At 37.7% G+C, this 17,485-nt stretch overlaps 1 protein-coding gene and 1 long non-coding RNA gene across 2 annotated transcripts in view; one reads left to right on the top strand and one right to left on the bottom strand.

Annotated features, from left to right (window-relative positions):
- Window positions 1–17,485, top strand: part of LOC147837035 (uncharacterized) — a 200,652-nt gene that overhangs the window by 78,451 nt on the left and 104,716 nt on the right. The window lies entirely within an intron of this gene.
- LOC147837038 (uncharacterized) lies at window positions 301–8,791 on the bottom strand. The gene is made up of 3 exons (XR_015478338.1): window positions 8,572–8,791; window positions 4,375–4,415; window positions 301–1,016 (listed from the first exon to the last, which is right to left on the bottom strand). It is a non-coding gene; the product is annotated as an uncharacterized LOC147837038 (long non-coding RNA).

The following is a 17,485-nucleotide window of genomic DNA, read 5'->3' as shown; positions in this document are numbered from 1 at the left end:
TTTATAATTTTTTTTTTTTTTATCATTCAGTGGCGGGAACGGGCTTCCATACTTAAGCAAGCAAACACTGACATAAATATAATCTGCAGTTCAAATAATAGTTTTAAAATAAAAGTTAGTTTGCTTTATTAAAATGACAGAGAATACTATAAATTATTTTATTACCTTTAAAATAATTGTATATATAAATATATATATCATTTGTTTATTTTTGTTGGCCCACCCAAAATGTCACTTGGCCCACCCTAAAGTTCCAAGCTGGAGCCGGGCCTGATCACAGAGGTGATTTATTCTAGTCTCAACGTTACAGGGAGGCTTTTATTGAGTACAGTACAGAAATTAAGAAAGCATCTTTTACATTTGCTATTTATTATTAGTTTTTATTATTATTTTATTGTCAAACAGTGATTACATCAGCTTTCTGATTGCTGGTGTTTGTGTGTGCTTTTTCTGCAGAGCTGTTGTGATGGAGCTTGACCTGTAGACAAGGGAACTAACATATTTGAGGAAAAAAGAATCCAAAATAAGAGGTAGGATAATTTTATTACTAACACTACATAAATCAAATGTCACATTGTGCAGTAAAATGACTTTGTTTTTTAAATGTTTTTTATGTTTTGTATGATCTGAAATATCTGCAGATTGGTGTGTGTGGTGAGGGTAAAGAAGTCCACAGCAGCATCCTGGAAATGCTGTAATGCAGGGGTGCCCAAACTCAGTTCTGGACGGCTGGTGTCCTGTAGAGTTTAGAGTCAACTTCAACTAAACTCTGCAAGACAGCAGCAGTTCTGGACTGAGTTTGGCCACTCCTGTTCTCCTGTAGTGAATTGAACAATACCCTGCATCAGTCCATCTGCCCTTGTGTCCTCATCTGGACCAAATGTTGCTGTGGTCTCTTCATCATCAGTATCTCGGGCATGGACTGCCATGCATCACCGTTCTTTTTCAGTCTGACTGCAGCAGTGAGGGATGTGATGATGGCGAAGTCCCTCTGATCATCTGCAGAACTGGCCCAGCTGTGTGGAGATACAGCAAAACATGGGCTTCTGTCTGTAATACATCTCTGTTAGAATAAAGCTTGGTTTCATGTGTTGTTGACTTGAATTTATTTGTCATGATTACTCATATTCATTCTTTTAATAATATAATTATGTTTCTGTTTGTTTTCAATAAATAATGATAATACTTTAAATATTGTATGCCTTTCCATTGTTTAAGAGAAATGTAAGAAAATAAGATGCATTGTCTAGTGACTTCAAGTAGATTTACTTAGTTAATTGTCCACATTTATCATTACTAGCAATGCATACTTGGCTAAAATGTTAAGTAAACATACATTTTTTTGGAGTGTAAAATGAATCATAAAACAGGGTAGCATTAGTTATTAAGGTAAAGTTGGTTTTATATTTGCACATTTAAACATTTTAATGGTCCCTATATTGTTTACCATGGTACTTTAAATATTTGGTCTGATTGACTTTAAACAACATTAGCACTAATATTTAATTGACTGTGGACAGTGCTGTATTTTGATAGTCATTGGCTGCTAATATGATTTCCCTATATAGAATTTGAAAATCTTTTTCTGAAATTATATTATTAAGGAAAAGGTCAGAATGTGCAACTATAAAACCAACTTCACCTCAATGCATTGGAAGCACCCTGGTCTGCCTTTTTTCTAAAATAAATATAGCCTATGAATTAAATAGTTTAATCGTATTATGTGATAAGACGGAATAGCAAACTTGACATTAGGGCAAGCTAGCCACGTTACATTTTGTAAAACAAGAATTGTTATCCTACACTGTAAAAAATTGCTGTTAAAAAACGGTCAGATTCTACAGTAAAATAATGTTTTTTCACTAAAACAGTAATATTCTGTTAAAAACAGTGCTTTCTGGGTAACATTTTTGTTTTTGAGAAAGTAACCAACTGCAGAAAACTGTGAGCTAACAGAGTTCAGATTCGATGTTTTGAAGTCTGTGTTTGAAATCACGCTTTGTGTCCTTGTTCACTATTCCATACACTAGTTAACTAATATAGTTCACCTGACAGTTTTAATGAACACTAATGAGTGAATTCAGACACTGATGAACACCTGCTGTTAATAATTACAATTACTGAAGAAAATAAACAAGAAACACAAACAGTGACTTGAGTTACAACATTAAATAAAATCAAATAAAATAAAACAGCTTCAGTCTCAGCAGAGGATCATTAAACAACTCCACAAACAACAGCAGACACTTATTACTGACTGATTTGACTTCCATACTATTCTCATTGAGATCCAACAGAAATTAAGGTGTTTTTTGTGTCACCGTAATGGAGTTAGGGGCTGATTTAGTTGGGCTCTTCACCCTTGAACTCATTTAATAAGACTTTTCAACTGCTGTAATACAGAGTTTACAAAACGTTTGTACTATAGCAATACAGTTGGGAAGTCAATAAATAGAGAAATCTATTTGTCTGAAATTTGTTCTGATAAATGTTTTATTATAAATCTGGAAGAAGGGCCTCATGCAATAGATTTTATGCTTAGTTGCAGATATTAATTTAATTAATGAGAAGTGGAAACAGAAAAGATACCTCCGTAATTACTTAACAGTTAAGAAATAACATACAAAAACAGTTCAGTTATGACAAATACACACTCAGACCTCATGAATCTGACCTTGTATCTCAACAATGGTAACATCTCAAATGTTTCATGCTGCAATGCATGCTGGGAGTGGCACAATACAAATATCCCAGCATGCATTGCGGTATAAATAAATGTTGTATAATGGTCTAACAGTTTTCTTTATTTGTGTTTGATTCTGCTGTTGTTTATGTTTAGACTTTCAGTTGCCTGTTTGTGAGTTAAACTGTTAATTTAGTTAAATTTGTTGTCACCATTATTGAGGTTCATATGCTGATTATTGATGTCTCTTTGAGTGCGATTGACACCATAGAGCAGTGTTATTGTCCAAGAGATTCTTAAAAACTTCCAGAAATCATTGCCATATATAGACATATAATGTAAAACAATAGATTTAACATTGAATAGGAGCAGTAAATTTTATTATACTAAATGAGAACAGACTCTGCCATTTAATAGCAACATGAACATCACCAGATCTTATTTAGGTTTTTGGCTGGCTTGCCACAACAAAAGAGCTTTTTAAACAAAGTTCTTAACAATTGCAGCAGCCAAGATATATAAATGTTCAAAATGACAGGGCTAAGAGCCCAACTAAAGCAAACTCTGTTCTCCATGACGGTGACGTAAAACTTTAACTTTTTCTCAAGAAGAACTTTAGTAAATGTTATACAAAAATGCATGTATTAAGTAATAAGTGTAGCTGGTGATGATGTTTGTAGAGTTGTTTATTCATCCGCTGATCATTTAAATGATTTAATCATTTGTTGTTCTTCAGGTTATTTCATTATAAAGCTGTGACTAAAGTTTTGTATGTTCTGTTCTTGTTTTTTCCCTTCAGTATTTCTTCATTTGTTCATTGTTAATCCTCAATTATCATTTAATTAGTCAGTTAATTAATGAATTTACTTCAGCTTTGCTCCATGTTTCTTGAACACTCAGTAGTGTGGACACTTCAATTAAAACTGAAGTATATGCTCTGGTGTTTAAAGGGTTAAAGGTGTGAGAGGTAAAAACACAGTGTAAAATGTATTTTAACAGTAATATACTGTTAATTTACACTACGGAAATAGACTGTAAAAAAACAGTAGATTGCTGGCAACCACAGCTGCCAGTAGATTACCGTTAAATCAAGGAAAAAACAGTATTTTACTGTAAAACCTGAAGCTAATTTCTTCTGTCTGTCACCGTTGTGGAGGAGAGTAGAGCCAGTGTATGAGTTAAAGATGAACAATGAGCTGCTGATGTTATTCTGCATGTTTCTCTATTTAAAAACATCAGCTGTTTAGTTGCTGATGCAGTCAGAATCTCTCTGGTGATTCCAGATTTACATGTATGTGTGCTGTTGTGAAAAATAAGAGATTAGAGTTAAACCAAACTTTTCTAATTAACTAAAATAAGTTATCATTATAAGTATGCTTCAAGCATATATAGCACATTACTTCATAAACTCATTCAGCAGTTGACCAAGTTGAGGCAGTTGCTTTCAGTGAGCAAAATGAGTTCACTTGAGAATTGTGTAAATCAATGTAGTCCATGTATTTTTACAGCAACATACTGTAAAATAACAGTACATTGCTGGCAACTGCAGCTGCCAGTATTTTACTGTTTTTTAACGGGACAATTTTTAACAGTGTAGCTATGAATACTGATCACTAACATAGTTATATTTAAACTAACATCAAACTGTACAACTATAAGTGGTTTTATAAAAAGAAGCAATGAAAACGTACCTTAACTGTACTGCTGCTTTCAGGATGTCATTGATTCAGCTCTGCAGAAAAAGCACACAAACACCAGCAATCAGAAAGCTGATGTAAACACTGTTTGAAAACACAATAACTAACAATAAATAGCAAATTTAAAATGTTTTTTTTTATTTCTGTACTGTACTCAATAAAAGCCTCCCTGTAACAGAGACTAGAATAAATCACCTCTGTGATTCACTTGCTCAAGTAACATGTTGGAGTAGTTGCTAATGTAACACAAACCTTCCTCAATTGATCAACTATACTGATGCACAGATTAAACAAATGACCCTTTATTCTAATTTATTAAGATTACATGTATCTAATTTAAAGGGTCACGAAACACCAAAACACATTTTTTGAGCTGTTGACAGTCATATATGTGTCCCACACTGCTAAAAACACTATTAGGACACCTATATTTCACTAAAAAGTGTAAATTGGTTGTTTTTGCGTTATTTCAAGCAAATTCGTACTTCCAGTTTGAAGCGAATTTTTGAAGCTGCGTCACGGTCATGACATAATATCGTTGTATTCCAGCATGCAGACTGGATGTCTGTGCCAGAGTGTGTCTTACTACGTCTTACAGCCTGCTGCATTAATGCATGAGTAAAGCTTGATTCAAACCAATCAGCGCGCTCTATTGTGCAACTTTAATCATTGTTGCGTGTGCAACATTAATATTCATTACTGTCACAGTGTTTAGATGACAGAGACGCCACGTTGTGTTGGCAAAACAAGCGTGAAGTGTTGCTTTTATAGTTTGCTGCAGTTAAGTTTTGTTTTCATTTTCTCTCTGTGAGAGCTCAGACTCACGTGTGGATTAACAGTGTACGCGACGCTCGACAACAATAACTTAAGTGTCTAAGGAGTCACATTGTTTACCTAAGAGGTGTTCTCATCTGCAAACGCTGAGATCCAGATTTGCTTGTAGTCTTCTCTTAATAAAGACGCGGCTCTAGTTGCTGTGGATTGTCCTGTCTCTACAGATTTGGTAAGTGAGCGACCAGTGCTCTTTGTTTATTCAGTTCGTATTTTATTCGTATCGAACAAACTTTGCAAACTTGTTTGCACCGAGTGCAGGGCTGATAGTGGAAAAAATTCCTGAGCCTGAACTTTTTTTCCTTGCCCCTGAGGTGAGTAGGGGTGGGGGTACTATGTATGCAACGCACTTTTAACACATAACTTGTGGGCCCCTGGGCCCAAATATATTAACAGCCTATGTGTAACCCTGATCATCATTATTGTCAAGTGGCTCTTTTTAGACATGCCAGTAATGTCAGTGACACATGCCAGTGTCAGTGATCTTGTGACATTTGCCAGTAGGTGTCAGTATAAGCACGTTATAAGCACATTAATCTTATAAGTCTCTTTGCCTTAATATTTAAAAATCATTAGGCAAATGACACCTGTTATCTTACATGCATATATGTTATGAGTTTTCAACATGCATTTTATTATAACTTTTTAAAGGATATTATTTAAAATACCTTAAAATGAAAATAAGTTAAATAATAAAATAAATGAATGAATTAAAAACAGAGAAGTCCATATTGTAGGGAACAAAGGAACTGCCAGGATGCAATAATATACAGTACAACAGATAAGTGTAACCCCTACCATACATAAGCATGCCTCAATAAATTTGACTGACATGTACTGTCAAATGACTATATTACGTACGGAAGTATGACTATGAATACATAAAATAAATGCGTTTAAATTAAAACATTGTGGAGTAGCTCAGCAAATAAACTAACTTGCGACGCGATAAATTAGGTTAAAAGTCGCGGAATGATTAAATATAGTTTTGCTCGTGTTAATGTCATAAGCTTCGCCGGGTGTCGATGTCACTGCAGTGACATGCAGCGCGACACTGAGTGACACAGGTCACTACACATGCCACTAGCGAGTGACACATGACAGTGGAAAACCGGACGTGCCACCGGAAGTGTCACTACACTCAGTGGCATGTGCCAGTGTCATCTGTACGTCAGATGTCGTGTCACTCCATGTTAAAACTGCTACTGTGAATCCGCGTTCAAGCGCACACAATAAGCTAAAACTCGCCCCAAGCACCGGCAAAAACAAATAACAATGAATGTGTCGAGGAAAGAGTAAGGACATATCTTATTCTTAATTATTTATTAATAAACTTATTCTGAGTCAGTGTCGCAAAGATCCTGACTGGCAATCTCCTCTTGGACTCGCCTTTAGAAATTCATCTTTACGGATTACATGAAGGAGTTTTTTTGTTTTCAATTTGTTTTATTTCGTCAAGTAATAATTTAAAGCTTTCTATAAATATATTTATTATGTCTGTGAGGCATATACATTTTGCTTCATTTTGTTAAGCGCTCCAGTTCAAAAACCAGACGACAGAAAGCGCATAATTTTGGTTTTCTTTATTTTATAAAAACGCTGTAACGTTTTTTGATGTATTACTCGTACTTTGTGAGCAAAAATGACGGATAACTTTAAATTGCTCCCACTGAAAAAAATGCAAGTGATTGCTCTGGCGCCTCGATGTCCTGCAAGCTTTTTATAAGCAAACTATGCGCCTAATAGCACACATTCTTTAACGTTTAAGCTACCATTGTTTTATACTTGAACTGTTTTATATCTTTTATTTTAGGCAAGTCGTGATGATCTGAGGAGGCAAACTGATCAAACAGACAATGATGGTCTTCCGCTGGGCGCTGTTCGTTAAAAAAAACAACTTATTTTTAAAATGCTCCAAACGTTTTTCTAAATAAGCTGAATAAAAAACTAAACTAAATATAAACACTTTGACATTAGGCTACATACAAAACTGAACTATTTCATAGCTGAAACACTATTGTTTAAGGAGAAGGGGGAAATATATTTTTGTCCCGTCTATTAATTGCTTCACCGTTATTTCGAGAATAAACCCAGCGTAAATATGCAGATGTCATTCCCAAAACATATCAGCGTATATGTGCCGAAAACGAAAGTTTCATACAAATTCTGAATGGATTATAGCCTGGAAAGTGCAAAGCACGCTCCTCTTATTATCACTAAAAAGCGTCACTAATCTTAGTTCATAGAGATCTCACAAAGATCCGTTATAATTTATAAAGCTCTCTAAATTACACAATTAATCTTTTATTTACATGGCGTCTACACTCAAAAGAGGATTCACGAGCACACAAAATGGCACTTAATAAAACCAATCCGGCGCTTTCAGCAGTGAGTGAATTCTGTGAATCTAGAGAAATGACAGATCAATATCCGTGAACCTGATTTTTTTTTTCCCCGCAGCCACAGTACGCCGGAAATCCGGCGTGGTGCCGGAACGCTATCACCCCTGCGAGTGTAAACAAGTTAGCACTACAACCAAACTATAACCTCGTGTAGGATTTTGTGACCGGAATAACACACGCGGCTTTCTGACGCTACCTGCCGAGTGCATCTAAGTTTCCGGGAAATGCTGAGTTTTTTTTTCTCTCATTCGCCGTGCAGTATCAAACATTGCATGAAAATACATGCTTACAGCAGTTCCTTGAACCAAATATCTCGTTTGTCGCGAGGGACATGAATGAATTCCCTGAATGAAAGAGCCAAACTGCAGTTAAAGTCCACCATTTAATAATTTGGCAAATAATTCGACTACAGATGTCCATGTAAACACCATCACTTTCTCCTGTGTGTGTGTGTTAGTGTGTGTGTATTTTGACTCTGAAATTCAGCGCGCCCAAATAGACACTCCCACACCAAGCCTCTTTTCTTCCTCCGACACTCCCCCCTAAACAGAGTTGGACACGCCCACTTTTCTGACTTTTTCCAAAGTAGAGGCGTGAAAACACCCTGCTGAAACGAAGGGGTTTCATGGCCCTTTAAACAGTATTGGCAACAGTCAATGGACAGCAGATTCTACATCTGCACAAATACATCACTCACTGTGATGTCTGTTTAGTCTTGTGATCTGCAATACTTCACATTTTTCTGTCAGACATTTGACAATAATCTTTTTTACTTTTGAAACGTTACTTTATATGTGCTGACTGAAGACCGTAACATTACATAATCAACATTTACAGCGAAATAAAATAGACAATAATTTAAAGCCTCTTTACACCCTCAGCAATTCTACAGTGCACTGTACAGTAGCTCAACAAATACAAGTTTAACACAAGGAACTGTCTTTGGTTTAATACTCACATTTCAAACTGACCGCGTCCTCTTCCTCCTTCAGGCCGTATGCTGCGGCTTCCTGGAGTAGAAAGGCATCCACCTGGCGTACATTTTATGGTTACTAAAGTTTCAAATGTACTCCTTTCCTTAAGGCATGTTTGCTCCTACTATGAAATAATTAAGCAGGCATTTTTGAACGCAAATCGGGTATAGATGTGGCGAATCTCGCAAAGGGGGTTTCGGTTTCGAAGTTCAGCCTCTGCAGCGCTAGAGCGGTGACGTCACGCCCCATCTCCTATTGGCTGAATTTCTCTGAGAACCCACATTTTGGTTGGCAGATACACAAGTCGTGACTTCACAATTCTGGATGCAGGTGTGTGAATGTGTTTTGCACCATATTCACTGCAACAATAGTAGCAAAGAACATGAGCAGATGAGTTTCTCCATTTGTGATTCGTCAGATGGGATTTGTGCACCTGTACTGAAGGATTTGTGCATGTGTAAATGTTGCGTTGTGTTTGTTGGAGACAAAAAATACCTACTCATTTGCAAATTTGCTTTGCAAGTAGAAATTTACTGATACACATTTGCAAAGTTGCTCTGCAAGTACAAATTTACTGATACACATGTGTGGCTATTTTTTACAATTACAAATTACAAATTACAACGGTAATTTGAATAGAAGCCCCCTAGGGAAAGGCACACTTTCAGAAGTGGTTCAAAAGATACCTGAAGTTGTGTATCTATTATTTTGATTATGCGCACTCTACGCACTCTTGCTTTTATATCTTATACCCTAATTTTAACTTGAGCCTATCAGCACAGTGCTTAAACAACACAGCTTGAAGATCAGCATTGATTCAACAAACTTTCTGGAATATAGCTTTACTAACAAGAGGGGAATTACCGTCTGAACAATCCTCCCGCTACCAGCTGCTTACATTTCGGAGACGGGAAAACACGGCTGTAAAAATGCCTCTGGATCAGATTAATTCAGATTCTCACTGTTGTACAAACTGCCACAAACTTCATTGTGGATCCTCTCAGCACACAGCCGGTGAGTCCCATACATCTGTTCCTGCTACTGTTTTGAGCACAGAAAAACAGAATAAAACTGTTGAAAATGAGCATTGGCATAAACAAGGTGCGAGACCAAAGGGTACTCGCGGGGTCAGATCATACACTGCCGCATTAGCGTCTTCTACCCCAAATACAGATAGGACTCAAATACAGCTTCAGAACAGATATGAAGTTTTGAGTAATATGGGTGAAGAATCCCCAAATGCAGTCAGACAGAGATAGCCTGATTCAGCAACTAATTCTGCATGGAACAGAGGCTCAAGGCCGACTAGACAGCTGCATTCTGCTCCGATCACACCTGAGATAAGAACACTAGTCGTAGGAGATTCAATAATCAAGAATTTCAGGAGCAGATCTACAATGACATACTGCTTTCCTCATGCAACAGTTTTTGATGTAAACAAAAAACTTGAGGAAATTCTGAAAAAGCACAAGACTGCAAAACGGATTATCATCCATGTGGGGAAGAATGATATTCGGAAGGAACAGTCAGAACTGCTCAAGAAAGATGTGAGCTTTTGGAAACAGTTGAAAGATTAAAGGTTCAGCCGTTCATAAGTGGACCACTCCCTGCAAGAGGGACAAATATGTTTTCACGGCTTCTTGGTCTAAATGTATGGCTACAGAATACATGTAACAAGAAAGGACTAAATTTCATTGACAATTTCAATCTCTTCTGGAACCAATAACAACTGTTTACATCAGACGGCCTTCATCCAAACAAACTTGGTGCAAATGTGCTAAAGGACAATATTTTTTTCTCCCTCAATCATCCATCAGCTGTGTATGCCACTGAACTTAATTGCACACACACACCTAGCAAATGTCCGGATGACCACAGGACCTCAAATCAGTTCCTGAGTGGACTTGTGGCTGACGAATCACCCAAGGACAGTGATAATGCCAAGCAGCCAAAACACCCAACATTGATAGAAACACAATCAATTGCCCTCTGCTCAACACAGACTGTGACACATCAGAACAGCATCAAGTCTCGTCACTCAAAAATGATCCTCAGGAAAACATATTTCTGCTGACAGAATTTTCAGACCCACAGCCTCTGTCACCGGACACATTCTCATTGTTACAATGTTCACCACTCTTGGGTTTTTCAAAAAAGATGGAGGAACTGGTGTATGCTGGAACTAAACTTTCACACTCCATTGCTGCAAGCACCCAGTTACCAACCAAAAAGCGGCCTGCTCCACAACCACCTATGAGCCCACCTGGAAGAGCCCTCCAATTTTTGCCACACCGCCAGGGCCCAAACAACAACGCCCCATCTTCAGCTGGTGAACACAAGAGCTCTCTGTGATGTGTGTCGGGGGCCTGCTTAGATAACAGTGTCTTTATCAAATGTTTTCAGAACAAGCAGGAACCCAGTGTGTCTGTGGCTTTCTATAAGCAGATATTTGTTGTGTTAAGTGATAGAAAACCAAAGACTTCATCAGGCTGTATAGCAAATCATTCAAATCTGGTGTCTATTAAATGTAGATCTGAGACTTCTATAGAAAAAACAGCTAAAACTGTTAAGTTAGCACTTTTAAACATCAGATCACTCAACAATCAGTCACTTTTAGTCAATGATTTTATGCTTTTAAATGAAACTTGGCTAGATGACAGTTGTAGTGCAGCAGTTCTGAATAAAGCAGCTCCTTTAAATTTTGACTTTTTGAGTGTTTGCAGAGTTAATAGGAGAGGTGGAGGCATCACTGCCCTGTTTAAAAATGTCTATGAGTGTAAACAAGTGTCATTTGGTGACTATTTGTCCTTTGAATATCTAAGTATAGCACTGAAAGGTGCTCCACGCATCTTACTGATCATTATCTACAGACCTCCAAAATATTCTCTAGCTTTTATTGATGATTTTACAGAGCTGTTATCAATAGTAACCTCTGAATTTGATTATTTTAGTATTGCTGGGGATTTTATTATTCACATTAATAATCCAGAAGTCAATGCTGTAAAAGAACTGATGACTGTTTTTAACACTTTTGATCTGACTCAGCATGTTCAAGGACCCAAACACAATTGTGGACACATCCTTGATCTACTTATAACTAAGGGTTTACACATTTCATCGACTGTTGTTAAGGATGTTGCACTATCTGATCATTTCTGTATTTTCTTTGATATATTGATCACTCCAGCTTTTAAAGACAGATCTGTCTCTGTCAGAAAGAGATGCATAAATGAGAACACCAGTGAGCAGTTTATGAAGGCCATATCGCTAGCACCAAGTATATCTGCAGATTCTGTTGATTCTCTCCTTGATTTGTTTAACTCTAAAATTAGGATTATCATAAATGACGTCGCTCCTGTTAAAAGGGATCTTGGACAAGGTCACCGAGAGTACAAATGATGAAAAGACAGTGCAGAAAAGCTGAGCGTATGTGGAGAAAAACTAAACTAGTAGTCAATTATAATATCTATAAAGACAGTCTTCATGCTTTTAATATGGAACTAAACACTGCTAGACACTTTCTTTTCAAGACTTATAAACAGCAACTTAAATAATGCTCGCACACTCTTTGCAACGATAGAGAGACTCACAAACCCCACCAGTCGGATTCCAAGTGAGCTCCTCTCTGAAAGCAAATGTAATGAGTTTGCTCATTTCTTTACTGATAAGATCAATAATATCAGAAAGGAAATCAGCTCATCCAATCAGCCAAGCCGTGTCAAAGTCAAACTAGCTCAACCACAACTTAAGAAATCAGACATTATGTCTGATTTCATGGCAATTAGTGGTAAAATCTTGAAGAGACTGTGCAAATTATGAAAACATCAACCTGCAGTCTTGACACGCTCCCCACATCATTCTTCAAAACGGTGTTTACCTGTTTAGGAATGGATCTTCTAAAAGTGGTAAATGCTTCACTTCTTTCAGGGATTTTTCCAAACTCACTATAAACTGCAGTTGTTAAACCCCTCTTGAAGAAGAGCAACCTGGATAACACCATATTGAGCAATTACAGGCCAATCTCAAATCTCCCTTTCATTGGCAAAATGAAAAATTCCCACTGCCGCGGGAATGCAGACCTCTATTTCAGAGCACATCACAGTACAGAGAGCGCTCTTATAAAGATAATCAATGATATATGCCTAAATACAGATTCAGGTAAAATAACAGTGCTGGTATTGTTGGATCTCAGTGCTGCATTTGACACTGTCGATCACAGCATACTTCTGGATAGGCTGGAAAACTGGGTTGGGCTATCTGGCACGGTCCTCAAATGGTTCAGATCTTACCTTGAAGGTAGAGGTTACCATTTCAGTATAGATGACCATAGATCGAGGTGGACACCCATGACGTGTGGAGTCCCACAAGGCTCGATTCTGGCACCTCTCCTGTTCAACCTTTACATGATCCCCCTGAGCCAAATAATGAGAAAGAAACAAATCTCCTACCACAGCTATGCTGATGAACCTCAGATCTACTTAGCCTTACTGCCTAATGATTACAGCCCTATTGACACCCTCTGCCAGTGCATTGATAAAATTAACAGTTGGATGTGCCAAAACTTTCTTCAGTTAAACAAAGAGAAAACTGAAGTCATTGCGTTTGGGAACAGTGATGAGGTTTTCAAGGTAAATGCTTACCTTGGCTCTAAAGTTCAAACGACAAAAAATAAGGTCAAGAATCTTGGTGTGACTCTGGAGTCGGATCTGAGTTTCAACAGTCATGTCAAAGCAGTCAGTAAATCAGCATACTATCATCTCAAAAACATAGCAAGAATCAGATGCTTTGTTTGCTGTGAAGACTTAGAGAAACTTGTTCATGCTTTTATCAGCAGCAGGGTGGATTACTGTAATGGACTCCTCACTGGTCTTCCTAAAAAGACAGTCAGACAGTTACAGCTCATCCAGAATGCTGCAGCCAGAATTCTGACAAGAACCAGAAAATCAGAGCACATCACACCTGTCCTCAGGTCTCTACACTGGCTGCCAGTTACATTCAGAATAGACTTTAAAGTATTATTACTTGTCTATAAATCACTAAATGGCCTAGGACCTAAATACATTACAGATATGCTCACTGAATACAAACCCAACAGATTACTCAGATCTTTAGGATCATATAAACTAGAAGTTCCAAGAGTTCAGTCAAAGCAGGGTGAATCAGCTTTTAGCCACTATGCCCACCGCTGCTGGAATCAGCTTCCAGAAATTATTAGATGTGCTCCAACATTAGGCACATTCAAATCAAGACTGAAAACACATCTGTTTAGCTGTGCCTTAATTGAATGAGCACTGTGCTGCGTCGGACAGATTGCACTGTTTTGTTTTTCTCTTCTTCTTCATTCTTTTATATCACATTTTACCTGTTTTTGTGTTTTTTTTACTCATTTTTATTATTTGTTTTTATTTTTATTTTACTTGTTTCTTTTATTCTTTTTTATGTAAAGCACTTTGAATTGCCACTGTGTATGAAATGTGCTATATAAATAAACTTGCCTTGCCTATGCCTATTTCTGAGGGAATGAGAACATTGCACCAGTCGAGACATTTCCTATGATATCAAACTTGATGCAAAAAGTCACTTGCATTGATACAGAACATTCATAGTTTAAGATGACCATTCTGTGTGAGTTAAGATGACCTATCTGTGAGTTGGGTGAGGGGGAAGAGTAGGGGAAGGGAGTGCAGTAGTTAGCTTCACCCACACTCTCACTTCATAGAGTGTGAATGTAGATGTTTGCATTGTTCATGTGGATGCTTAAAAATATCTGAAATGTCTCAAATCTTACAATATCAAAACACCCATATTCAATTCAATTCAATTCAGCTTTATTTGTATAGCGCTTTTACAATGTAGATTGTGTCAAAGCAGCTTCACATAAATGGTCATAGTAACTGGAACAGTGTGGTTCAGGTTTTAGTGTTTAAGTTCAGTTCAGTTCAGTTTAGCTCAGTTCAGTGTGATTTAATCATTACTGAGAGTTCAAACACTGAAGAGCCAATTCATCGATGCGTAGCTCTACCAATCCTGAACCATGCGAGGCAGTGGCAACAGCGGAGAGGGAAAAAAAACTTCACCTGATGGGAGTGAAGAAAAAAAACCTTGAGAGAACCAGACTCAGTTGGGCACGACCATTTTAATTTCTCCGCTGGACAAAAGTCTTGTGCAGAACTTCATTCGTCGTGGTTTAGGCTGGAAGATAGCCTCAGCGAAGACTCGTCTGTCCCTGGAGCGTCGCTGGAACCAGACTCATGTTCTCCACTCCCCAAGACCATCAGCGCAGCAGCAGCTCAGGATATGGCCTGGTCCCGGATATGAAATCCTTGGGATCATCACGTCGCTGGTCTTGGATCCAATCAGTGACTCCGCATAATCTGAGGACCTCGGGATGAGTATCCCCAGGTGAAAATAGAGAATAAAGAGAATAATTAGCGTAGCTGCTGTTCATAGTGTATATAAGCAAGATGTAGAAGCCAGTGTGGAACCCGCTAGGTGATGCATTGAGTGTATGCTTTACTAAACAGATAGGTCTTTAATCTAGTTTTGAACTGGGAGAGTGTGTCTGAGCCTCGGACGTTATCAGGAAGGCTATTCCAGAGTGTAGGAGCCATGAAAGAGAAGGCTCGACCTCCTTTACTTGATTTTGCTATTCTAGGTACTACCAGAAGCCCTGAATTTTGAGATCTTAAAGAGCGAGTTGATTTGTAGCGAGACAGAAGGTTGGTTAGATAAACAGGAGCTAGATTATTTAGAGCTTTATAGGTGAGAAGTAATATTTTAAATTCAGTACGAAACTTAACAGGCAGCCAGTGTAGAGAGGATAAAATTGGGGTTTTATGATCATATTTTCTAGACCTGGTCAGAACTCTGGCTGCTGCATTTTGAACTAATTGAAGTTTGTTAATAGAGGATGCTGGGCAGCCAGCAAATAGAGCATTACAGTAATCCAGTCTCGAAGTCATAAAAGCATGGACTAACTTTTCTGCATTTGAGATGGATAGCATATTTCGTAATTTAGCGATATTTCTCAGATGAAAGAAGGCAGTTTTTGTGACATGGGATATATGGTTTTTAAAAGTTAGATTGCTGTCAAATATGACACCCAAATCTTTTATAGTAGAGCTAAAGCTAACTTTGTATCCTTCTAATTGTAAATTGAGTTGCGAGATCTGCTGTGTGCAAGATTTAGGCCCAATAAGTAATAATTCTGTTTTGTCGGAGTTTAAGAGAAGAAAATTGTTGGTCATCCAGTCTTTGATACACTCAGTTAGTTTAGAAAGTTCAGACGTCTCGTCAGGTTTAGTTGAAATATATAATTGAGTATCATCTGCACAGCAGTGAAAGCTGATCCCATGTCTTCTAATAATGTCTCCCAGAGGTAGCATGTAAATTGTAAACAGTAAAGGGCCTAAAACTGATCCTTGAGGCACCCCATACTTTACTGGGCAGATTTGTGAAGGCTGTCCATTAAGATTCACAAACTGGTAGCGGTCAGTTAAGTATGACTTAAACCATTGTAGAGCCTGTCCCTGGACACCTGTAGACTTTAAGCGATTTATGAGGATATTGTGGTCAATGGTATCAAATGCCGCACTAAGATCGAGTAAAACTAATAGCGAGACGCACCCTCGGTCAGCAGCTATATACATTTTTTCAGACACTATTGGATTTTTCTGTATCAAAAACATAAGTCTATACATAAACGCATACAGAGAACAACTGGCTTTAATTTAAAACCTTAACTCAAAGATTTATGGACTAATTAGGAATGAATTTCTATGGCCATTTTCATTTTATATAAGTAAAATATTTTTTTTATGACAGGGCTTTAAATTAACCTAACATGGGTGCATTGTTACTCCCAACTTTTTAAAAAATTTAGGAGCACCACAAAAGTACAATTCCCAATAACACTGTAAGATCACTGGATGACTTTATCTATATACATTAGAATACAGTCCATTAAATAGATCTAAGCATTCATTCAGTTGTTCAAGCACAAACAAAATGAAAAACCTTTACTGTACATGCAAGCATCTCGAGGAGGAGTCACGGCAGAGCATTAAAACCCCCATAGAATACTGTGGTAAATGTAATATTACAGTATTCCTTACACTGGCTGCCTAAAGTTCCGTAGTGATTCTAAAATATTGCTTCTTACCTATAAAGCTTTAAATAAACTAGCTCCTGTTTATCTAACCAACCTTTTGCCTCTACAATCCAACTCGCTCTTTGAGATCTCAAAACTCAGGGCTTCTGGTAGGACCCAGAACAGTAAAATGAGGTCGAGCCTTCTCCTTTAGGACTCCTAAACTCTAGAATAGCCTTCCTGATAATGTCCGAGGCTCAGACACACTCTTTCAGTACAAAACTAGATTAAAGACCTATCTTTTTAGTAAAGCATACACATATTGCATCACATAACACTATGGGGCATGAATGTGCTCCATGCAGGTTAGTGGGTTTGACAAACCACCTGTAGAACACACTCCTCCTGTCTTAATGCACATTTTATTATAAATACTCATAAGCTATACATGTTTGTTTCGATGTTTGTTTATATAACTACAGTTTTCATTTATAACACTTCATTTTTGCATCTCATTTAAACAGTATGACCAGCAGCTACACTAAAAATTTTTATTATTCTCTATTTTCACCTGGAGATCCTCATCCCGAGGCTCTTAGAGATGATGCAGTGCCATGATGCGATTCAACACCTGCGAAGAAATGATGCCAAGGTATTCATAATCCCGGACCAGGCCATAACCTGAGCTGATGCTGTGGTGGTCATGGAGTAGCGGAGAGCATGAGAATGATTCCTGAGAGACTACAGTCACAGACGTGTCTACGCATTTATCCCATGGGCCGGCCTGATCACTCGCCAATGAACTACTC

Source organism: Danio rerio, chromosome 2 (genome assembly GCF_052040795.2).
Source record: "Danio rerio strain M-AB ecotype USA chromosome 2, GRCz13ab, whole genome shotgun sequence".
NCBI lineage: Eukaryota > Metazoa > Chordata > Actinopteri > Cypriniformes > Danionidae > Danio > Danio rerio.
Note: the sequence above shows the minus strand (reverse complement) of the source record. Positions and strands in the feature narration are given on the sequence as shown.